This window comes from Pinus tabuliformis, chromosome 6 (genome assembly GCF_031772625.1).
Source record: "Pinus tabuliformis cultivar Carrire ecotype Pingquan chromosome 6, CPIR1, whole genome shotgun sequence".
NCBI lineage: Eukaryota > Viridiplantae > Streptophyta > Pinopsida > Pinales > Pinaceae > Pinus > Pinus tabuliformis.
This window is the reverse complement of record NC_142292.1, coordinates 1314654777-1314680592: the sequence shown is the minus strand read 5'-3', so window position 1 is coordinate 1314680592 and position 25816 is coordinate 1314654777. Positions and strand designations below refer to the sequence as shown.

The 25816-nt window shown below is 33.4% G+C and overlaps 1 pseudogene; it reads left to right on the top strand.

Moving 5' to 3' along the window:
- Positions 1-714: 714 nt before the first annotated feature.
- Positions 715-24846, top strand: LOC149263446 (heparanase-like protein 3; annotated as a pseudogene).
- Positions 24847-25816: the final 970 nt, after the last annotated feature.

The following is a 25816-nucleotide window of genomic DNA, read 5'->3' as shown; positions in this document are numbered from 1 at the left end:
GGGTAAAACTGAGTCAAAATGCCCCTAGGATAAACTCAAGGAGTAAATGCTGGGATTTGAGAGTCACTTTCTCGGTGGATTTGTCTGGCAGAGGTTTAAATTTGCGAGGGCGCAAACAAGCTGTGAATTTGTGGTAATTTGGCACAATGTGGAAACTCTGTGGGTGAACTTGGGATTGCAGTGAGGAAACAAGGTAGCCCTGGTGTAAATGAGGTGTAATTGCTGTTAAAGTGGGTGAAACAGGGTGAATTCTCTTGCTGTGGCGCGCCCCGCGGCACGAAAACTCAGTGAGAGGCGTGGGTTAAGCACAATGCAGTGAATGAGGGGACTTGGGTGAATTTGGGACCTCAAATGTGCATTAATTCAGTCATACAGTCATGGGAATTTAGAATGCTGGAGAATCTGGCGATTTTGCGCTGTTTTTACAGTGGAAGACTGAAGAAACCAGTTTACAGGAGAAATGAGTAAATACCTGGTTGCAGCGCGAGGGGGGAAGAACTGTCCATGCGGAATTCGGGGCGACAGCAGATTGAAGTTGAAAAAATTTTGAGTTTGGCGAAAAAACGACGTAAAATGCATGCAAACAATGCTGTGCCCAACTTACGCAAATAAGAAAAAACATGTTTTTTGGGCAAAATATGGAAAAATTGGTTTTGGCGCCTTTTTGACGGATGACGTCAGCATGACATCATTGGTCGGGTCAGGTACGGAGTGATGACGTGGTGGCCAGTGAGTGGCTCCACGTGGGTAGGTGACATGGCGGACAGCTCGGAGCAAGGGCGGATGGGGCGGCAATGTAATGCTGAGTCGGCAGTGACGTAAGGGTGACGTGGAAGTGACGTATGGCAGAGATACGAGGGCGGTAAGCGGTAATTTCGGACCGCTAATAGTATGGGAGTGGTTTTGGCAGGAGGCCGCCCGACACAACCTGCGAACGACACGCGTCCGAGCCCTGACGTCACCCTCTGACAGATTTCGGGCGCTATCGTTTGGGCATCGGAGGTGGTCCGATATTGCTGTGGGCCATCTGATGGGAGGGCCTAGATCCGACGATCGACGGGCTGTGGAGGTGCGGGATGGATACGGACAGTCCTGGCGGGGACTTAAATAATATTTTTTTTTGTTTTTGTGGTGAGCGCGCCATAACAAAACTTTGGAAAAGCGGAGAAAGTGGGTTTTAACAAGGTTTTATGCAAATAGCGCGGGTCATACTTTATAGTGGGTTTGTAAAGGGGATAAGGTTAGGAATAGGTTATTAAACTAACCAAGTGTTAGTTTAATCCCTAACTTCAAACAAAGCAAACAAAACTTTTGATTCTGCCTGATTCTCCAAATATTTGAACATATGGCTATAATGCCAAAAAGTGGGGGGTTTACATATTTTGTGGGCCTTTTCACAATAGTGATATAGTAGTAGGGAAAAAGGGGAGTATAGGGAGTTAAATAATAGGGTTAGAGGTCAATGTGAATTGGGGATATGAGAGATTTGGAAGTGTGGGATAGAAAACTAAGTTTAGTGAGTAAACTTAGATTTTTAGGAGTTGATGGGAAATGGTTTTACACAAGAAATGTGGCTTCTTTTCGGAGAAGAAAGTGAAAACTCATCATGAAATTTCCAAGAAGAAATAGAAGGAGGATTCTTTAGGAAAGTGCTGAAGTCCTCCATGGGATGTTAGAAAGAGAGTGTTTTGGGGAGAACAAGGGAGTTAGACATGCTTCTATACTTTGCCTTCAAAATGCAGCATAGATACCTTTGCAACTGCCAACATATGCCTTCTTGATTAAGGCCAAAACTGAATAGGATCAAGATTCTGCAACTTCTGGCTACCTACCCAACTTAGAACCTAGCATTTTTTGTTACTTCAGGGAGGGTGCACTTAGACTTGCAAACCCTCCTATGCTCTTTTCTTTTTACTTCCCTCCTATCTAAATCTACCCTTATGTCTTCCAAGGGCCCAGATTAAGCTAGTGGGCTCCTTCCTTTCTCTATCAACTAATCATCTGTCAAGCTTAAACTGTTTGAACAGGTACTCATTACCTACTCTAAAACAAGCAATTCAAAACATGGCATGGCCCAGCTTGAACTGTTGAGCCATACCTCAAGATAGCAGCGGCATTTTGATTGGCCACTTTCCTGGTCTTTCTTTGGGGTTCATTTCAATTATTTTTTCTTTTGACCATTTCATTTTCTTGCCTTTTGATTATTCTTTTAAGGCATACCCTCTTTACATTTTTTAACTTTTGGATTTGTCCACAAAAATGGAACCTTTGTATCATCAAAGATTATCATTTTTAGCATTTCCATTATCAATCATGAAATATGAAACCCTATTGGTATAGGAGGCTAACACTTTTCACACTTGATTTCCAAAGCTTGTCTTTTAGCGCCAACTTCCTCTGATCGTTGTTGCTCTGATATAGATCTTTCAATGTTTTCCACATCGAAAATGGTGTCTCCTTCCCAAGGAGGATCGAGACAATATGGTCTCGAACTCCCTCCAGGAGGATTCTCCTCGCTCTAGCCACACATTTCTTCCATTCTGCCAATTCTGTAGCATTGGCCACTATTGGCTTGAGGACTTCTTGATCAATGAAGTCCTTTACACCGTTGTCCTCTAATACTTCTCCCATGCGATCCTTCCAAGATATATAATTTGAGCTGCCATCAAGGGCATACTCGAGTCTTAAACCATTGAACGCCATTCGGGAAATTTGAGATGTGATAAGAATTCGAATTCTATAATTAGGAACTTGAAACTTGAAACTTATCCCTTCTTTGTATACTGTTCTTCGCTTTCATCACCTTTTCTCTAATACCATGGAGAAATTCTCACTATAGATTAAACTGATTATGCAATGTACTAAAGTAAAATACTTAATCTAATTCTACAACCAAACTTGCGGAAGCTTAATCGATTTTGAGCAGGATCAAATAGAACACATATAACAGAGAATGAGAAATCAATCACACATGAACACAGAAGAATACTCTGGGGAAAGCCTCATCTAAAAACCCTGATCTCTGTATTATCATACAAGTGGAAATATGTCCAATTTTGCTCATATAAAATCAATGGCTTCTCACAAACCTTCTCCTCTACCCTCCAAGCCTCCTATTTCCTTGCGCAGTTTCTCTTGGGTCCAATGTTGCCACCTATGTGAATTCACCTCTCACACTACTCACTAAACTCAGAAGTGCCTGCACAATCCTGAAGGAGATAATTCCTTCTGCATGGATGAGTTTCCTATATAGGAAAATTCCTCCAACTAATAGTACACTATCCCTTCCCCTGATCTTAACTAGGTCCCTCACTAAACTGACATGCATGAGTTATTTATGACAAAATATTTAGTTATCTGAAGTGCAGTAGTTACATGCATGTATACATTAACTAATTGAACTCACAATCAGTTCCTCAAACTGTTGGAACTAATCTAATTGGACTTAACTCAGTTAACTAAGCTAACTAATTACAACTCAAAGTACAACTCATCCTGATCTCCTTAATCAAGGGATAACTTCCTCAATCAAAGGGGAAACTGCTGCATGTCTTCACATAGACTTCATGTTTGACTTCATGTATTTGTCAAGTGTAGAAATGGTTTTTGCTTCTATCCTAGTCAACACTTTATTATATTATATCTAGGTGGTTGGGAGAAACCTAGATTAATTGGCCTGTAACTCCTCTTAGGGAGGGTGTCCCACTTCATAGTTTGTACAAATATTATAAAAAATACATTTTTTCATCAGGAGGTAAGTGTTATCTTATGCCAAATTCTTTAGTTGTATGTAGTGTTTCATTATCTTCTCGTCTCTTTATGTGTTTGTGGTTTTTGCTAGTTTAGGGTTTGTTGTTGCTCCCGTTTGATCCTTGTTTATCTCTCATGATATTAACACTTAGTGACCTTTTTTCCTAGGGAATTCTGATGGGCAGCATACCTTAATTATTATCTAGAGTTCAAATCTATGGGAGTTCTTGCAAACTAGCCACTTAGAATTTGGCATCTTGTAAGCCATCCATTTATGAAATTCATTTCTCTCCTTAGCATTAGTAGGAACATAAATGTTTGTGAGGTTGAAAATTTGACCATGTAATTTCAACATAATTTGTACAAATAATTGTAATAGGTTTTTGCCCCACCCCAAAACTAAAGAAAGGTTGTAGAAACTAAAGCAACAAACTCCCTCTTAGAATCCATATGAATAGAAATAATTTCACCAAATTGGAAATAGAATTAAGGATCATTTGATGTAAAAAGACAATTATCTTAAATTTTGTAAACACAAAATATCTAAACTAAGGACCAGATTTCTAATGTTATTAACTATGGATTTTATATAGGGGTGCATACCTTCTTGGAATTCAAGAGGTAGTGACATATACCATATTCTCTTACCTTGTACGATTTTAGTGAAGAAACACCATTAATTCTATAAATCTGTATCCAAATGTCCATATTAGGAGCCTTTCTTCATTGCAAATATTCCCCAATTGTTGAAATCACAAGCTTGCTAGCAATTGACACTATTGTAGTGGTTAACTTAGCTAGTTAGGCCTTTTGGGCCAACACCAATTTCTTATTTTAAGAGTTCTACTTCTTTCAAGTGACATGAACCCACCTTTTCTATTTCCTTGAGAGACATTTTGATCTTGGTGTCGAGGAGTAGGATTAATTGAGTAGTTGGGGAATTAGGTCTAACCATAATGGGAAAATCCTAAATTTAGGTGCATTGGCACTTGAAATAAGGATTTTGGAGGTTGATATACCTCATTGGATGTTTAATCACTTTTTCCAATCCCTAATTCATACAAATTCCTTGAGATATTTTGATGGATAACACCCCAATGGGAACATAAATGCAATTTAGAAATCATTGAGTCACTTTGTCCCAACCATAATACAGATAAATTCCATCATAAATTTGTATGGATATCACCCCATTATGCACATAAATGCAATATGGAAATCCTTAAAATTAGATAGGAGGGTTGGGGCATTCCACCCACTCAAAAGAAAGTTGTTGGGTTGATTATTTGGGTGAGAAATTCACCTATGAAGATAACACCACTAAGGTGATCTTAGAGAGCCATGGGCCATGGGAGACAATAGCTAGTTTAACTCTTCTTGAAACAAAAATAGAAAAACACCTTGTAGTAGGGTTTAGGGCCTCGGAGAGTGCCACCATGTAGTTTATGCTTTTTCAACATGTCACAAGAAAAACATTTCTCAATCAACAAAAATATTCATAATATCATTAGGAGTAGTTCATTACCTTGTGGAAGGTCTTTGATACAATACTTTGTGGAGATTTTTGATGGAACCATTATCATAGTCCAAAGATGAAACAATGTTAATAAAGCATGACAACCATGCTCTAATGATCAAATGGGATGTCATCAGTTCATGGGATGCAATTAAGATTCCCTTTGGCTTCTTTAGGATAGGTGTAATGAACACTTGGATACACTATGGGCTAGCTAAACTATCATGAAAAGTAAATATAGAAATGGAAAGTGGATGCATATATACCTGAAAATCTATTGTGGCTGCAATAAGGTTTCCAATATTTATACATTCACAATATAGATGGTAGGTTGTTGGATTTGTCTTTATTTTATTTTATGTTGTTATGAGTATGGTTTGGAAGATTGCAATATTTTATTATTACTTTTCATTTTTCAATTTGTTTGGTAGTCTTTTTAGTAAAATTGAATGGGCATCATTTTCATCTACCTTTTAAGGAACTTCTAGTAGTTTTATTAATGCCCTAATGCATTAACATTATTGGATAGTGTTTCTCATTTTCTCATTTTAAGTGTAATCAACCACTTATTTAAAATAAACATCACATGGTGATCCGTCAATACAAATATTTTGTTAAGCATTCTCAAATTTTATTTTGATTTTTCAGATAGATCTAGATGATTAAGTTGAGTATCTAAAGTCTGACACTTGATAATTGATTTTGCTTTGCCATCTATTAATGTTAAGGCTCCATTCAATTAATTCATTTTTTGTGGGTTATGGTTTTTGTAATGGTTACAAAAACCCCTAATTGATGCTAATCAAATTTAGTTTCAATTTTACTTCAAGACATATACTAATCAAATGTAGTTATGGTTTTACTTCTCATGTTTGAAAGTTTCCTTACAGCAACCCATACATTGATGCTAATCAATTGTAGTTGCAATTTTACTTTTCATGTCTGAAAGTTACTACCATTAACCTTCTCCATATTTTATTTTATGTGTTTTCATGTTTACATTTTCAATGTAAAAAGTCTCTTTATATCTGAATTTCAGAACAAAAAATACCTATGGGTTGATGCCCTCAGAGTTCTATATTTCCTATATGTTTTGAAGAGAATTGTTTGCATTATTGATCTGCTTATGCCCTTTACTATGGACAAATTTATTCATTGAACATAAATTTCTTCTACATGCTATAAGATAAGATTATCTACCCTAGGTTGACAAATAAATGTTGTCAAATTTAACCCACTACCGGACCTAACAGTCAGTGCCATGTAAAATTTTTCCTTTGTCCAAAATTTGTCACGTAGCATATAACATATTTTTTCTTCACTAATATGACAATACATTTTGGCTTGTTGTTTTTTGTCTTTTCTGATCAAGATAATAATTTTTTTTAAAGGATTCTAGCTCAATGGAAGAGCACCTACCTTGAAAGTAGGAGGTTGGTTGTTTGATTTCATTGTGCTCTAACATGGATTAATTACTTAAGAAACGAAAATATTTTCATTCTACATTTTGTTTCTAAAGATAATTTTTTATTGTCTCTAGAGAGACAATAACTGGTATTAAAGATACAATGTATTTATAAAGATAATAACTGGGATTTGTCTCTTGAGAGTCAAAAATGAATTGTCCCTTAAGAGACAATAATGCTTTCTTTCTATGTTGTCTTTATAGAGACACTTTTTTAAGACAATAATTTGAGACTCTCATTTAAAGAAAGTATTTAAGAAAATTTACAAGTTTTTTTTTGTCTCAAGTTAAGACAATTTGTCTCAAATGTTGTCTTAAAACACCCCTTTATGTAGTAGTGAACATATTATAAGCCCTAACATTATAAACCCTAAGATTAATGCTATAATCCCTAGGATTAATATTATAAACATTATGATAAATATTGTAAACCATATGCTTAATATTATAAATAGTAATATTAATATTATAAACACTTGCATTAATATTACAAATCCTAAGGGTTATTGTTGTGTATTAATATAGTGATTTTCATTACAACGTCACAATATTAAATGCTAATATTAAACCAAATATTATAAACCCTAACATTATAAAGCCCAAATTTATTATTAACCTTAAGATTCATATTATCAACACTATGATAAATATGGTAAACCATATAATTAACATTATAAATGTTAATACTAATATTATAAACCCTTGCATTAATATTACAAACCCTAAGTATTATTGTTGTGCATTGAAAAATATATTAATAAGCCAATATGTATAATAATATATTAGGGTTTATAATATTAATCTTATGGTTTATATTCCTAAGGTTTATAATATTAATACTATAAAACCCTTGGGTTTATAATATTAATCTCTTGGGTGTATAATATTAATAGTTCCTTGGGTTTATTAATTTTTTGGGTTAATAATATTAATCTCAAAGGGTTTACAATATTAATCCCTTGAACTTATAATATTAATACATTGGTTTTATAATATTTATTCCTTGGGATTATAACATTAATCCCTTGGGTTTTTTAATCTAAAGGGTTTATAATGTTAATCCATGTTTATAATATTAATACCTTTAATATTAAGCCCTTGAGTTTTCTAATCCCCTGGGTTGGTAATATTAATCCCTTGGTTGTTTAATATTAATAATTGATTGGGTTTATTAGATCCTAATATTAAGGGTTAAATATTAGTCCTAGGGTTTAATATAAAACTCCTAGGTTTTTAATGTTTATCCCTCTAGTTTATTAATTTGTTGGGTTTATAATATTAACGATCCCTAAGGTTGATTGATCGCTCGTGTTTGTAATATTAATAATGGTGTGAGTTTATCAATCATTTAGGTTTAAAATATTAATTCCTAGGCTTTATTAATCTATTGTGTTTTTAATATTGATCCCTTCCCCATGTTGATCCCTTAGGGTTTTAAAATTTATCCCTTGGGTTCAATAATTCCTTGGGTTTATAATATTAAACCCTTGGGTTTATAATACAAATAATCCCTTGGGTTTATTAATCCCTTGGGTTTATTCTTAGGGTTTATTAATCGCCTGAGTTTTCAATATTAGTTAATTGGGTTTATTAGTTCCTTCCATTTATAAAAATAATAATCCCTTGGTTTTAATAGTTGCTTGGGTTTATAATATTAATAATCCTTCGAGTTTAAAATATTAATTCTTGGGGTTTATTAACCGTTTGAGTTTTAATATTTTTTTGTTGGGTTTGTTGATTCCTTCAATTCACTAAACCTAATATTAACGGTTAAATATTAGTCCTAGAGTTTAATATTAATCCCTCAAGTTTATAATGTTTATCCCTTGGGTTTATTAACTTGTTCGGTTTATAATATTAACAATCCGTAGGGTTCATTGATCCCTTGGGTTTATAATATTAATAGTCATGTGGGTTTATTAATCCTTTGGGTTTAAAATATTAATTCCTAGGTTTTATTAATCTCTTTTGTTTTAATATTGTTCCCTTGCATTTTTTGACCCATTAGGTTTATAGTATTTTCCCCTTGGATTTACTGATTCCCTCAGTTTATAATATTAAATGCTTGGGTTCATTTGTTCCTTAAGTTTATAATATTAATAATTCTCTTGGTTTATCATTTAATCCCTTGATTTTAGGGTTTTAATATTTATCCCTTGAGTTGACTAATTCCTTGGGTTCTTAATATTAAACCCTTGGGTTTGTAATATAAATGACCTCTTGGGTTTATTAATCCTTTGAGTTTGAAATATTAATTCTTAGGGTTTATTAATCCCCTTGGTTTTTAATATTAGCTTGTTGGGTTTATTGATTCCTTCGCTTTACTAAAATCTTGGGTTTATTAATCATTTATATTTGTATTATTAATATGTTGGGTTTATAATATTAATAATCCCTTGGTTTTATTGATCCTTTGTGTTAATAATATTAATAATTCCCTCGGTTTGTTGATCCATTGTGTTTATAACATTAATCCGTTGATTTTTCTAATTCTTTGGGTTAGTAATATTAATCCCTTGATTTATAACATTGATAATCCATTGGGTTTATTAAATCCCAATATTAAGGGTTGTTAGTCCTACTGTTTAATATTAATCCCTTAGGCTTATAATGTCTATCCCTTTCGTTTATTAACTTATTAGGTTTATAACATTAACAATCCCTAGAAATTATTGATCCCTTAGGTTTATAATATTAATAATCATGTGGGTTTATCAAACATGTGGGTTTAAAATATAAAATCATAGGCTTTATTAATCCATTGTGTTTTTTGATCCCATAGGTTTATAATATTTTTCCCTTGGGTTTATAATATTAAACGTCTAGTTTTATTTGTTCCCTAAGTTTATAATATTAAGAATTCATTGGGTTTATCATTTAATCCCTTGGGTTTATTAATCCATCAAGTTTAAAATATTAATTCTTAGGGTTTATCAATCACTTGGTTTTTAATATTAATTTCTTGGGTTTATTGATTCCTTGGGTTTATTAATCGCTTGGTTTTATTAGTCATTTGTATTTATAATATTAATGTCTTGCGTTTATTAATAATTTGTATTTATAATTTTATCGCCTTGGGTTTATTAATCATTTTTAGTTATAATATTAATGCCTTGGCTTTATTAATCATTTGTATTTCTAATATTAATGCCTTGGGTTTATAATATTAATAATCCCTTGGGTTTATTGATCCCTTGTATTTATAATATTAATAATCCCTTTTGTTTGATGATCGATTGGGTTTAGAGAATTATTCCCTTGAGTTTTCTAATTATTTGGGTTGGTAATATTAATATCCTAGGTTTATAACATTAATTATCCATTTGGTTTATTAAACAAAAATATTAAGGGTTAAATATTAGTCCTAACGTTTAACATTAATCCCTTAGGTTTATAATGTGTATCTCCTCAGTTTCTTAATTTGTTGTGTTCATAATATTTACATTACCTAGGGTTTATTGATCCCTTGGGTTCATAATATTAATAGTAATCTATCTTTATCAATCATTTGGGTTAAAACCATTTATTCCTAGGCTTTATTAATCCCTTGTGTTTCTAATATTGACCCCTTTGCTTTGTTGATCCCTTAGGTTTGTGATATTTATCCCCTGGGTTTATAATATTAAAGGCTCGGGTTTATAATATTAAACCCTTGGGTTTATTAGTCCCTTGGGTTTATAATATTATTAATTCCTTGGGTTTATAATTTAATCCCTTGGGTTTATTTATCCCTTCAATTTAAAATATTAATTCCTAGCATTTATTAATCCCTTCTATTTTTGTATATTGGTCCTTAGGCTCCTTGATTCCTTACATTTATAATATTTATCCCTTATGTTCCTTGATTCCTTACGTTTATAATATTTATCCCTTGGGTTTAAAATGATCATTCTTAGGGTTTATTAATTCCATGTGTTTTTAATTTGATTCCTAGGATTTGTTCATCCTTTATGTTTATAATATTTATCCCTTGGGTTTACTAATTTATTGGCTTTATAATATTAAAATCGTGGGTTTGTTAGTTGTTTCAGTTTATAATATTAATAATCACGTGTGTTTATTAATCCCTTGGGTTTACTTGATATTTTTAATTTACAATAAGTAAATATATGAAAGGTATTAAGAGTTATATTGATAAATATATAAAAATTATTGACAATATTGGGAAGAGATATATAATTATTATAAATAATAATAAAATACTATTACTATGTTATATTTGAATTATATTATAGTTTGATTTATAACTATTAATATATTAAGAAAATTTAATAATATATTATTATTACATAATTTATTGTTAAATAATATATTATTGTATATTTTAATATATATATATATATATATCAAAGTATTGATGATGATGATGATGATGATTGACATCCACTAAGACTAATGTGGTCTATCCGACCTCAAGAAAAGAAAAAGAAAAAAGAGTCTAATTTTCATTATTTAGAATCTTACTTCTATGATTAAGGAGAGGGGAAAGAAGCGCTCCAACGTCGCTATAATTGGGTTAGCTTAATAAGTCAAGAATATTGGAGGTGTGGTTGATGATAAGACATTGAGAATGGATGTGGGCAAGGGCTAGGAATTCTAAAAGAAAGTGTTTTTCATCTTCCACCTTCTTAGTATCACAAATCTAATAGATTCTATTGTCCCAAGGATTCTTGGGAGAAGACCACCACTTGGTCTCACTTCAAAGGTCATGAGAATTGGTTACTATCCTAGTGATGTTCATTTTCTTCTTAGTGTTGGTCAACATAGAACGATAATTATGGTTATCAAGGGTGGGGTTGATCACCTCCTTATAGTATCTTAGCCTCATTTTAGACTCTATCTCCTTACCATCCCACATATTTTCCTTAAAACTAGAGGTAATAGTATCTTTGATACTGACTTACAATTGTTTTCAAGATCATAATGAGCTTTTCATCCTCCAATAATTCTTTTCTCGATGCTATAATTACAATTGAGTTGATGAGGAAAGTCAATACCCAAATATTTGTAAGAAGAAACCTACTCTAGATAATGGTTATCATAGACAAAACTACCATGAGTGATATTTTTGGATTTAATGATCATGACTTTAGTCTTGCCGGTATTAACTCTCATACCCATCTTGGAGCAGTACACATGAAGAGTCTTAAACTTCTTGTCTAGGCCATCTGGATTTTTACAAGATGATTGATATCATCAGCATAAAGGAGAATAATAATGATTATTCCAACGATATCGCAGTTTCTAGACACTCCTCTGGATTATTTATGTAAATACCAAAAAGGGTAGGGGATAGGGAACACCCTTGCTTAACCCCAATATTGCATTTGATATCTTTAGACCATCCTTCATTGGACTTAAGCTTGGAAATGACAGTCTCGTAGAGGTAGATCACAACAATCCTTAGTTCAGGAGGAACCATGAACTCTTCAAGTCTCTCCCAGAACTTATCTCAAGGGACAATGTCGAAAGATTTTCTAAAGTCCACAAAACAACATAGGAGATTTGTTTTACTATTGTGACATTTCTCTACAATGATCTTAAGAGTGACAAGGTGGTCGATAGTCGAGTGTTGTCTCCTAAAACCAGATTTCCCTTTAGCTATTTTACCCTAGTTCTCAATCCAAAGGCTAAGCTTCTTTTCTAAAATGATCCCATAAAGCTTGGCTAGGATGTCGCTAATCATAATGGTCTTGTAGCTAGAGGGAATGCTTTTGTCCCCAATTTTAAAGATAAACACAATAAGTCTTTGCATCCAATGCTTAGGGAAGCCATGCTTTACATTCAAATTAAGAAGCTCATGGAGATTGTGAATGAGGATAAATCTTACCATTTTAAAGATCTCAGATTAGTATCCTTCAATATCTTTAGCTTTCCCATTAGCAAGCTTATCAATCCTAGACTCAACGTCTTCCAGAGAAAATATATCTTCCCTAATAAGAGTGTTTAATATGGTTTCCATGGTGTTCGGAGCGTCATACAACTTATTAAGATAGTTATCCCAATTTTCTAAGGGGATAGAATGTTTATCTTTACTTTTATGACCAAGCACATTTCGATAAAACTTTCTAGGTGCAACTTTAGAAAGGTGGAGAAGATGCTCTTGTCTCCTATTAATATATGACTTCTTCTTCCCCTTGATGAGAGCTTTGTATATACTTATAGTCTTTAGCTTAATGATTTCATTAGCATCGTCTCTTATTGCTTTCCTGGAAATTTTATAGTCTTTTTCATACCAAGGGTTGGAAGTTCAATTATTTTTCTTATACGATGTCTTATTAGAGAACCTACTAATGGTAGTGGAAAGGGTAGTAGTAAAATGGTAATATATCTGATCAATGTTGTTATTATAAGTGAAGGAGCATAAATCCCTTAAGAAAAGGTCAACATTGCTTCTATCGAAGCAAATTTGTCATTTTCTTTCACTGGTCTCGTGCATCTGGGTGGTATGCATAACAAGATTGAGGGATAAAGAAAATGGTCTGTGGTTAGAGTCAGGCTTGTACCCGTTGAGTAGATCAAAGTTTGTAATATCGTTAAGGACATGGGTGTTAGAAATTGCATAATCCACGACACTGCTATCCTACCCATGGAAACTGGTCATCTTACTTGAGAGAGGACACTTGTTAATACCATTACAAATGATTAGGTCCTAGGAACTACAAAGTTTGAGGAGCTTGGTGCTGAATAACTTCTTGATTATGTCTTCAGAGTTTCTCTTGACTCTATTAGCTAAGTTACCATCCTCATCAAGCCATAAGTGGTCAGGGTTATAGTTGTTACTTAACGTAATAGCTTGGTTAGTAGCAGTTCGAGCATTAAAGTCCCCAAGGAGAAGAATATTACCTTCATTCCTTAGGTTGTAGATGACATTTTCTAAGGTATTGAAAGGAAAATTATTATTCAGGTTTTTTTTCTTATAGGATGTAGAGTTGATAGGGGCGAAATAGTAGATTGGAAGAAAGATCCTATTGGTTCGTAGAATCAAAGATCTTGATCCAAATGTATTGATTCAAGGGGTCAGTTTTATGAAGTTGGATGTGAGAGTAAACAATTTTCCTAATATAATAGGCTATACCACAAAATCCTCTCCCAGAGGATTTCTTATTCCAAGCTGACCAAAGAGTGAATTTGTCAAGGTGAGGGACCCTAGATTCGTCATGCTCCCAAGTTTCAACTAAAAGAATAAGATCAATATTACTCGAGATCCAACTTAACAGATAACCTTTACACCATGGAAAACCACGAAAATTCCATAAGAGGATCCGGAGTGATGTTAATCCCTATTTATCACTTTTGTTTGGGACTCTATCTCTAATAATAGCTTTTTTATTCCTAATGATTGCCCATTTCCCTTCTTTTCTTTCCTCCTTCACCTAGAATTCTTTCCTAAGTTCAACTTGGTCTTCAGGAAGGATATCTTCATTTATAAAGATTCTCGTTCATTTTAGGCTTGGGGATTTCCTATATATATCAAATTATGGTCATTACAACTAACCTTGACATGGATTATTATGTGCTTATGTTCAACTTCTTTCCTACCCTTATTTCTCCAGTGAGATAAGTTGTTTGAATTTATAATTTTGACTTTAATTGTTCTTTAACTGTTTCTAATGTTTTCTCATTGTTTTGATCATATATGCTGGCAATTATAAGGTGTAAGGCTCTTTTGTGATCCTCATGGTCGAGTACAATTAGTTTATTAATTTCTTATTTTTTGGGTTTAATATCTAATTTATTCTCTATGCTATTTAAGGTTGAGTTATTATGTATTTTGTCTCTTAGATTTTCAATCTTTATTTTATAGGTTTTAACCCCCTACAGAAATTACCTGCATACGAATTCAAAAAATAGAAAATAAACGATGGCGAGAGCATAACACATAAAACAAATATACACAGAGATTTTCCCCTAGATCCCAAAATTAGGACTACCAGATTGATTTTTCATTATTTTCTTTCAATGTTATAATACATATATATACATGTCGAAGCATCCATAAACTTCAATCCATTAACCCTGGAATAGAACATAATCGTAGTTCCCTTTACCACGTCTACAAAATGCCATGGACTGAAAACCATCGTGCCCAAAACCATGTGTGAAATCCATGCACAAAACCATAGGTAAGTTTGCCCACCTAATATAGGGTCCAAAAATAATTTCCGAGGCACTGGCCTAGACCCCATAGAGGGGGGCTACTGCCCCCCTCAAACCCCCAATAGGGAGGGCTACCATCGAAGGGGGAGCTGGCCAACCCCCCTCTAACCCCCTGGCTTCACTACTACAGCTAGTCATGGAAAGAATATAACACAACCAAACATTCTTCCACTTGTTGTTTTATTTCCACAAGAGAGCTTAGTCATTGATCCAGCCTTGTAACACCCATTGTTTCTCTATACACCAAGAGAACTTCTTAGTGCTCACAGAATTTGTCAATGCATCTGCAATATTCTTCAAAGTGTTGACCTTTACTAGAAACACCTTTTTGTCTTGTACCATATCCCTCACAAAGTGATATTGAACATCAATGTGCTTTGTCTTTGAATGATAAGCAGGGTTCTTTACCAAGAAAATTGCACTTTGTCTATCATAGTCGAATCTTATAGCTCATTGTACTAACCCCAAACATGAACACAATCTCTACAACCAAACTACTTCCTTGCTTGCATGAGTGGCTACCATGTAGTTTACCTTTTTAGTTAAGAGTGCAACTAGAAATTGTCTCTTACTCGTCTAACTGACTGCACCTCCAAATAGTCTAAACACATATACACTTGTATATCTTCTCCGGTCTAGATCTCCAGCCGATTTTGCATCAACAAAGCCATGGATGTCCAAAACTCTATCAAATCTTGGTCTTCCTTGGTAGCACAAACCATAATCACTAGTGCCACGCAAATACCTGAAAACCCATTTCGATGCTATCCAATGCTCCTTCCTTGGTTTTGACATAATCCTGCTCAATATTCCCATTTCATGTGCAATGTATGGTCTAGTATAGACCATTGCATACATCATACTACCGACTGCACTTGCATATGTAACACGGGACATGTCCTCTTCCTCTGCTTGTGTCTTGGAACACTGTTTAGCAGATAACTTTACACCTACATGAATAGGAATTTTCAACAATTTACTATCTTGCATATTAAACCTCTACAATATTGTATTGACATATTTCCTATAGTTTAACTAGAGATTCCTCTTTGCCCGATCTCATTTAATTTTCATGCCCAAAATATAGCTTGCATCACCAAGATCTTTCATGTCAAATTCGGAGGACAATTGTGTCTTCAAATCTTGGATAATTTCTTTGTCATTTCCAACCAGTAACATATCATCCACATACAAGACCATATAAATAACATGGTCACCATTTAATTTAAAATACACATAGTGATCTACTTTGCTTCTGGTGAAATCCAAGTCCCTGTATAAATGTATCAAATTTTTGATACCACATCCTTGGTGATGGTTTTAACCCATACAGAGACTTTCATAAATCGAATACCAGTTCTTTCTTACCCTTCACCGTAAATCATTTAGGTTGCTTCATTTAGATATCTTCTTCTTGATCCCCATGAATAAATGTTGTCTTCACATCCATCTGTTCTACCTAAAAATCAAAAGCAGCAGCAGAGATAAAAGTAATCTAATAGAAGTTATCTTAGCAACAGGAGAAAAAATATCACCAAAATCAATTCTCGATACCCGCAAATAACCTTTTTCTACCAACCGAGCATTGTGTTTCTCCACCTTTCCTTCTGCACTCATCTTCTTCTTGAACACCCATTTTCTGCCAATGGGTTTCCTTCCAACCAGCAACTCCACGAGATCCCAACCCTCATTTTTGTGCAAAGATTTCATTTCATCAATCATGACCTCTTTTTAGACTTTTCCATCCTCTGAATCTACTGCTTCCTTCATAGTTCTGGGATCATCATCAGTAATATATAAGGAAAAATTGAACAGAAAGAAGATGGACTATACCTTTATGGTTGCGTTCTATCTCAGATTGATCTTCTCACAACCAGAGTTTGTGGCTCTTCATCTTCTGATTCCTCTTCTGTTGTAGAGTCTGATTCTTACTACTTTAGCTCAAACTCTATCTTCTCATGTTCCTTTGGTTGGAATTCTTGTTTACATATTTCACCTCTCTAAACACCACATATTGATTGTACACAACCTTCCTTGTTTCTGGGTTCCAAATCTTATAACCTTTTAAACCATCCTTATATCCAATAAACATGCATTTTTTAGATTTACTATCTAACTTTGTTATTTTCTCCTTTGGAACATGTGCATATGCATCACATCTAAATACCCTAAGATGTGAAAGAGAAGGTTTCTTACCAGTCCATACCTCTTGTGGAGTCTTATCCTCCAACGTTGATGAAGGTGATTCATTGATCAAGTAACATGGAGTATCCACTGCCTCTGCCCATAATTCATGTCCTAACCCGGCACCACTGAGCATGCTTCTTTCGCTATCCATCAACATCTTATTCATTCTTTTTCCAACTCCATTTTGCTCAGGTGTGTATGGAGTAGTCTTCTGTCATACTATACCACACTTCTTACAGAACTCTTCAAATTCATTATTTCAAAACTCTCCACTATTATCTGTCTTCAGCACCTTTATCTTCTTCTTTGTTCAGTTTTCCATGAGAGCCTTAAATTCTTTAAACCTGTCAAAGATTTGATATTTCTTCTTGAGGAAATATATCCATGTATTCCTTGAGAAGTGATCTATAAATGATACATAGTACACAAACTTACCTAGTGATGGAACCAACACAGGTCCAAACACATCACTATGCCCAAGCTCTAATATATGTTTCGCCCTCTTACCACAAGAGGGCAAAATCACCCAATTCTGCTTCCCATATACACAATTTTCATAGAAATCAAAATCTAGATAGCTATTAGACATATCTTCTACCATACCCTTACCATGAAGTATTCGAAGGCCCTTCTCTCCAATATGTCCAAGCCTTTAATGTCATATCATGGTCTTTTCTCTAGAGATAACTAGATTTTCTGCTTCATTTTCAGGAACCACAAAACTATTGCACCTATCCATAACAGTGTTATATTGCATCTTGTATAGAGTTCCAAACCAAACTCTGTGCATCAATACTAGTGCTCCCCAAACCATCTTACAGGTATCTTTCTCAAACACTGTTTTTACACCTGCATCATCCATCTTTCTTACAAAAATCATATTTCTGGCTAATGCAGGAATATGAAAAACACCCGAAAGTGTTCTAATCCTTCCACCTTGTAACTTCAACTTGACTTTTCCATGACCAATGATTCTATCCTTCGTGTCATCCCCTAGGAAGACATCACCACCATCATATTTCTCATACTCGCAGAACTACTCTCTACAGATTAGTCAATCAAGCATACCTCATGATATACATGTGTAATTAAAGAAGAAGCCAAGTACACATCCCCACCTTCATCTGAGATGGTTTTTGCCTCTATAAAAGGAGCATCATCAGATCCCTCTCCTTTCTCAAGAGCTTTAGATTTAGAGTCCCTTTTGTAGCACCCTTCCTTTCCACATTTCTAGCACACCTTTATAGCTTTTCCTGGAGATTTAGATCTGCCACTATATTTAGATCTCCTGACTCGAGGAAATTTTTTTCTATTCTGGGACTGTTCTCGTACAGACAAGGCATCACCATTCTGCCTCTACATATTTTTCTGTCTCATCTCCTCTGTCAACGAGGATGAGACTATTTCATCAAACTACAAGGCAATTGCATTGCTACCTATTGCAACAACCAGAATATCCCATGACTCTACTAGAGAGCACAACAAATTGATGTGCTTATGTTCATCTAAAATTTTAATATTAACAAATAATAACTAACTTACCACAATATTAAATGCATTCAGATGCTCTATCACTGAGTCTCCATATTTCATTCTCAGGTTATATAGTTTTTCTCGTAGAAATAGTTTATTCACCAAAGACTTTGATTGGTACAAAGTCCCTAACTTGTCCCACAAAGCCTTTGTTGTAGCTTCCTCTAGTATATTCAACAATACTGAATCTGAGATACACAATCGTATTGTGATTTTTTTTTTCGATCCAACTTCTTCCATTCTTCATCAGACACTACTGTTGGTTTAGTACCTGGATCTACCATGATCCACTGATCTTTATCCACTAGCAAATCCTCTATCTTAAGTTTCCACAACTCAAAACTCTGACCATTAAATTTCTCAATCTCTATATTTCCACTACTCGTCATCTTCTTTCACCACAACAATCGATCCCGTAGATCTCCCAATGAATAGCGTCTACCACAGACCCGAGCAAAACCCCTTAGTAGCAAAAGTGTCTCTTTGAAGCCAAAGCAACTTTGATACCAAATGTAGGTTTTAACCCTGTACAAAAATTACCTGCATACGAATTCTAAAAACAAAAAATAAATAATGGCGAGATCATAACACATAAAACAAATATATACATAGATTTTCCCCTGGATCCCAAAACCGAGACTACTGGATTGATTTTTCATTATTTTCTTTCAATGTTACAATACATATATATACATGTCAAAGCATCCATAAACCCTAATCCATTAACCCTAGATTAGAACATAACCGTAGTTCCCTTGACCGGATCTACAAAATACCATGGACCAAAAACCGTGTGCGAAATCCATGCATAAAATCATAGGTAGATATGCCCACCTAATATAGGGTCCAAAAAAGAAATTACTGAAGCGCTGCCCCGAACCTCGTATAGGGGGGATACTGGCCCCCACTGTGCCCTACGCAACGAATGGGGAGTTGGCTGTCTCCGACCTCACTACTACGGCTGGCCGTGGAAAGAATATAACACAAACCAACAGCTTTTCAAATTGTCATTTTCTTTAACCACTGCTTGTTTACTATGTTCAATTTCTTGAATTCTACCTTTCATTCCTTAGAGTTCAGTCTTGACTGAGATTGTTTTATTTTCTAACGATTTGTGGTTGTTGTCAAGCATGGTAGTTAATTCTAGTTTAAAATGGTTTTCTCTTTCTTCTCTTCGTATTTCTAAAGATTCAATGTACTGATAAAGACTCTCTAGGGTAATTTTACTTAGTATCCCTTTGCTAGAGGGGGGTTTAGAAATATGAGGGGAGGTACTCATAGTGTACATAAGAAAAAATTAAAAGAGAGTAAGTGGGAATGTATACACCTCTCAAAGTTGCCTATATTGGTATTATTAATGCAGATTTAATTGGGTGTAATAATTTTCGTACCTGAAATTATCGACTGAGACACAAAAAAAAAGAGTGTGCGACGGTGAATGTGTGTTGAATAACAATTTTTACTTCCGAAACTGCTAAAAAAAAAACCTAGCCAAATATTAACTCCCGAGAGAGTTCAGTTCCTAGAAGAGGACAATCGGTGATAACAGGAAGACAGAAAATCAATATCATAGGATCGAGGTTCTTGTCACCGCAGAGAAAAAGTATCATCAAAGGTTCTTGTCTTTCTGAAGTTCAAATAATTTTTCAAAGTTCATCACCGTAGAAGAGATCAAATTCTTCGCATCAAATAATAACCCTAGTCGAAAGATTGACTCCACATATACTTCAGTTCTTTGACCGTGGAGAAAATAGTGAATTAGAAACAGAATTCCATCCACGTGTATCACTTACAGTAATGTCAAATCCTATCCATCCCACATATTCATATCCTTGTGAAGTTTCAATAATATAGTGTAGAGATTTAGAATGTTGTCATAAACCTTGAGCTTCTGAAGTGTTTTATCGGTTGTATCTCATAGATCGAAAAGCCTTAGCCGAAAGATTGACTCACAGAGACTTCCTAGACCCCGGAGAAAATAGCGAATTGCACCTGGGATATTTGTGAAAGAAAATTAGCCCACCGATTCGTAAAGAACATAAGTGAGCCACAACGTGTATGCACTGGGGTCGTAGAGATTAATTTACCATAGAGATATATTCTTGATCTAATGAAAAATCCGTTGTAGATATGTATGCACCAGTTTTGCATGCACATTTTAGTTTAATATATAATATGCATATGGTTAATATTATTAATATAATTCAATTAAATATATAAAATATATTTCCAATTATATTCAAAAATATATAATAGTTAATAACTATAACATAATGGTGGGAATGTATACATATTATTAATAAGAACTCAATGTTATTATTATGTTATATGTGGATTATATTAAAGTTTTAAATATAACAATTAATATATTAGTAAAATTTTATGTAACAACTCATATTATATTAATATACAAAATAATGTTGACATAATAGCTATAATTATATAAATATAAAATGCTATGGCTATTATTATTATTTATATAGCTATTAATAGTCATAAACAATTATCAATTTACAAAATACACCTAACAATTATTAATGTCATGGGAGTGGCTATAAACCTATCCAAATATATCAACCACATTGGTAAATATGGTTGTAAATATATTTCATATATATCAACCACTATGGATGTATATCAACCACATTGGTAAATGTGGTTGTACTAGTAATATTAATCTCAAGGGTTTACAATATTAGTCCCTTGGTTTATTAATCCCTTAAGATTATAATATTAATCCATTATGTTTATAATATTTATTCATTGGGTTTATAATATTAATCCCTTGTGTTTATTAATCTCAAGGGTTTATAATATTAATCCTTGTTTATAATATCGATACCTTAGGTTGATTAATCACTTGGGTTTATAATATTAATAATCCCCCTTTCGATTATTAATCCCTTCATTTCATAATAATAATCCCAACAGTTTATATCATTAATGTTTATTTATAATATTAATCCCAAGTTTTATTAATCCCTTTGGTTTATAATATTAATGGCTTTTGTTTTTTAATATAAATATTTTTGGTTTACAATATTAATCCCTTGGAATTTTAATATTGATTCCAAGAGTTTATAATATATAATGTTAATTCCTTGTGTTTATTAATCCCTTGGGTTTATAATATTTATAATCCCATATGTTTATTATCCCTTGGGTTTATAATATTAATAATCCCTTGAGCTTATTAATCATTTTCTTTTATAATATTAATTTCTTGGGTTATATTAATCTCTTCAGTTTATAATATTAATCCCAATGGTTTATATTATTAATCCCTTTATTTTTTGATATCAATCTCTTCAGTTTATATTAACGTCGCAAGATTTTTCCCTTTGAAATCAACTCCCCTTTTTGTCCACCTACCATCATTGGGCACCCTAAGATGACATGTTAGATGATTCAAAAAGGCTCAACCATTAGATCAGGGGAAAGTAGTTACTAATTTGTTGCAGACTGGAAGTAACTAATTCGTTGCAGGCTGGAAGTAGATACTATTTTGTTCACTTTCTGCGAGCTCCAACTACTTGCCAAATGGGGCAACCATCACGACATCTCGACGCCATCGCACATTGTCAATTTCGTGTTCTCTGCTATGCATATCTTCACAAAAATATTGGGCATATACAAAGAATGCTAAGCATCAGTTCTAAGTAGTATGGAGGTGATGTAATTTAGTTTGATAAGATTGTGAAACAGATTTACAAGGATTTTCAAAAGAAACCACTCCTTATAGCACCTGATGGATTTTTTGAAGCCGACTAGTTTAAGGAGATTATTCGGCAAATAGGACCAAACATTTTGGGTGTTGTTACACATCATATCTACAACCTTGGGGCAAGTGCAGACAATAAATTCTATATTTTTAAATAATGAATCCATACAGGTGAGAGGAATTTTTGATAATGGAGGAATGACCTATTATAGAGTTTTATGAACCCAACGTTTCGGACTACTAAGTGAGTCCATCATCAGGGGGTATGACAATAGATTTAAGAAAAAATTAATGATGTATCCAGGAGCTAATCTTGAGAGTATATATAAGGATTATGAATAAAAATAATGTAAGAGTTTTAGTTAGCCATAATCTGAAATATATTGAAAATTTGGAATTTTTAAATTATTAGGGTTTTAATTAATTAATTCTCTATAATTTATTTGTATATATAAAAATTCTAGGTTTAAAGTTTTTTTTTTCTAAATGATTAATTTTATATATTTTAAATTTTAATATTATAATTAATTATATAAATAATATTTTTATTTTAGTTTAGTATATAGATTGATTATATAAATTATATGTATTAAAATAAAAGAGAATTAAAAATAAATAATAATAATAATAATCATTTAATCAACCTATAATTTATATAATCAATATCTATACTAAACTAAAATAAAATATTGATTATATAATTAATTATAATATTAAAATTTAAAATATATAAAATTAATCATTAAAAAAAAATCTTTTAACCTAGAATTTTTATATATACAAATAAATTACAGAGAATTAATTAATTAAAACCCTAATAATTTAAAAATTCCAAATTTTCAATATATTTCAGATTATGACTGACTAAAACTCTTACATTATTTTTATTCATAATCCTTATATATACTCTCAATATTAGCTCCTGGATACATCATTAATTTTTTCTTAAATCTATTGTCATACCCCCTGATGATGGACTCACTTAGTAGTCCGAAATGTTGGGTTCATAAAACTCTATAACAGGTCATTCCTCCATTATCAAAAATAAATTCTATAATATTTGATAGTATGATGTTTTTATAGGACATTAACCTTTATCTCCTGATCAGGTGTGGATGAGCACCTTGTGGAAAATATATTGGATCCATCTTACATGAGTCGAGAAGCATCCACATTCAAGAGTGTGAAATCCATTCTGTAGGAATATGGGCATTGGTCAAGTGTATGGGTGGGTGAAGCTAGTGGGGCTTATAATAATGGGAACCATCTTGTCACTAATGCTTTTATATTTAGTTTTTGGCAAGCTTAGCTTTCTTAACATGGAATGTTTATTATACTCTTTGGAATTGAAATATCAATAATTATTCATTGCATTGCGATCAGGTATTTAGAACGGCTTGGCATGGCATCTATGTATAATACCAAGTCTTACTGCAGACAAAGCTTGATTGGTGATAACTATGGCCTTTTAAACCCGACGACTTATATGTCAAATCCTTATTATTACAGGTAAAGATTTATGACCTAATATCTACTTCTCAAATTGGTTATACCAATGCTAATCTAATGGAGAAGTTTATAGCAGATTTTTCTGCAGGATAAGGATCATGGAGAGAACTAAAATGTTCACCCATCTTTGGACATGGGCATAGTGCTAACATTTGTTAGGGTAAATTATGCTGCAGTGCACTTCTCTGGCATCAACTAATGGGAAAACGTGTTCTTTCAACAATTTCTAAAGGAACAGAATATTTGCGTGCTTATGCACATTCTACTAAGAATGCGGTAAGTATGGAGAAACTATGAAGATTATAGAAGAACTAGTATTTATTTGGTAACAAAAGGTCCAATTAAGATTAATTTTGTAGCTAAGCCTCTATAATGCAAAATATATAAGGATAACCATAATTTGCATACTTATTCCTTTCTTGATCCTCATCCCTTCGGTAAAGAGGACTGAAACTAGGGTTTTAGTTAGTTTATTATTTGTTGCATTCGATATTCTGTCCAATCGTTTGCTCATTGAATGCATACTTAGTAGCAGTATGGATGTGGTAAAACGAATTAGGGTATTAATATGAAACCCCCTTTTCTTTCTTTCTTAATTTTAATGACTCCATTTAATCTTTCTGTGTGGTCATTTTTTCACAACCAGAGAGGAATCACTTTACTTTTGATCAACTTTAGTAGGGACACTTGTATCTTTGTGCATCTCTCTACCATTTCAGGAATTTTTGCAGAAGAAATGGATATAGTCTTGAAGTTTTCAAATGCTAAGGAGCTGAGGAATTTGATTACAAGATCAAGACTAGAGTATCATTTGATAGCAAAAGAAGGTAATCTCCACAGCCAAACTATGCTTCTCAATGGGAAAATCCTTGATGTGACTCTTAAGGGTGAGATACCTTCTTTAGAGTCAGTTATTGTTGATGCCGACAAACATCTTTATGTAACACCTCTCTATATTGCATTGTGTCTCTTCCAGATGTTCAATTGCCAGCATGCAACAATTAGGGGTTTATGTGTATATGTTCACAGAAATATTGGTCATATACAGAGAATGCTGAGAGAATGTTGTAAGATGAGCTTGCAAATTATGATAATACGCGCTCACAAGTTTGGAACTTAGAAAACAGTTTCTGTCAAGCCCTTTGGGAACAATGTTATCGAAGAGGATACAAGATACGTTCTTTCTTGGTGAAAATATTTAAGAATTTCGATGTCAAATTATCTGATGTTAGTATTCTCTATCAGGAAAAGGAATTCATAAAGGATCAAATATCGGTTATTCTAATTTTTAGTCTATTGGATGCTTGTTCAAGATACGTTCTTTCTTGGTGAAAAGATTTAAGAATTTCTATTTCAAATTATCTGATGTTAGTAATCTTTATGAGGAAAAGGAATTCATAAAGGACTAAATATCGGTTCTTCTAATTTTTAGTCTATTGGATGCTTGTTCACAAGCACTTTTGTGTTGTTGTGATTGTAAATTAGTCCAATTAAGTGCAAGGTATTGTTTATCAATGGGACATTTTGATTCTTAATCCTCTTCACTCAATATCAACAGTAGTCTCCACAAGAACACAAGCAATCCTTGAAATCATGGAAAGGAGTTATATCTCTAACAATGATTTCTTGCCCAACAATTTCAAAGATAAATTTGGTGGCATCACGGCAATCACCACATATGCAAAGATTTCTTGATTAGCCGGATTGATGTACTAGGGGTTGTATTGATAAGCCCAAAAGCAATGACCAACTTCTGACTATGTCTAGAGAAAATGTATTCTTTCTCTTTGTCCTCAACATCTTGCAACACAAAGTCTTTCTTAGGCACATATCCTCCCTCTTTCATCTGCCTAGCCAAGCCCTCCAATGTGGCGTGAATTTTGACTTCTTTCTTCTATGCTATTATTTCTTATGCCATTGCCTTACGACATTTCCTTTGCAACATGTGGTGCAAATGCTAGTATTATTATTATCA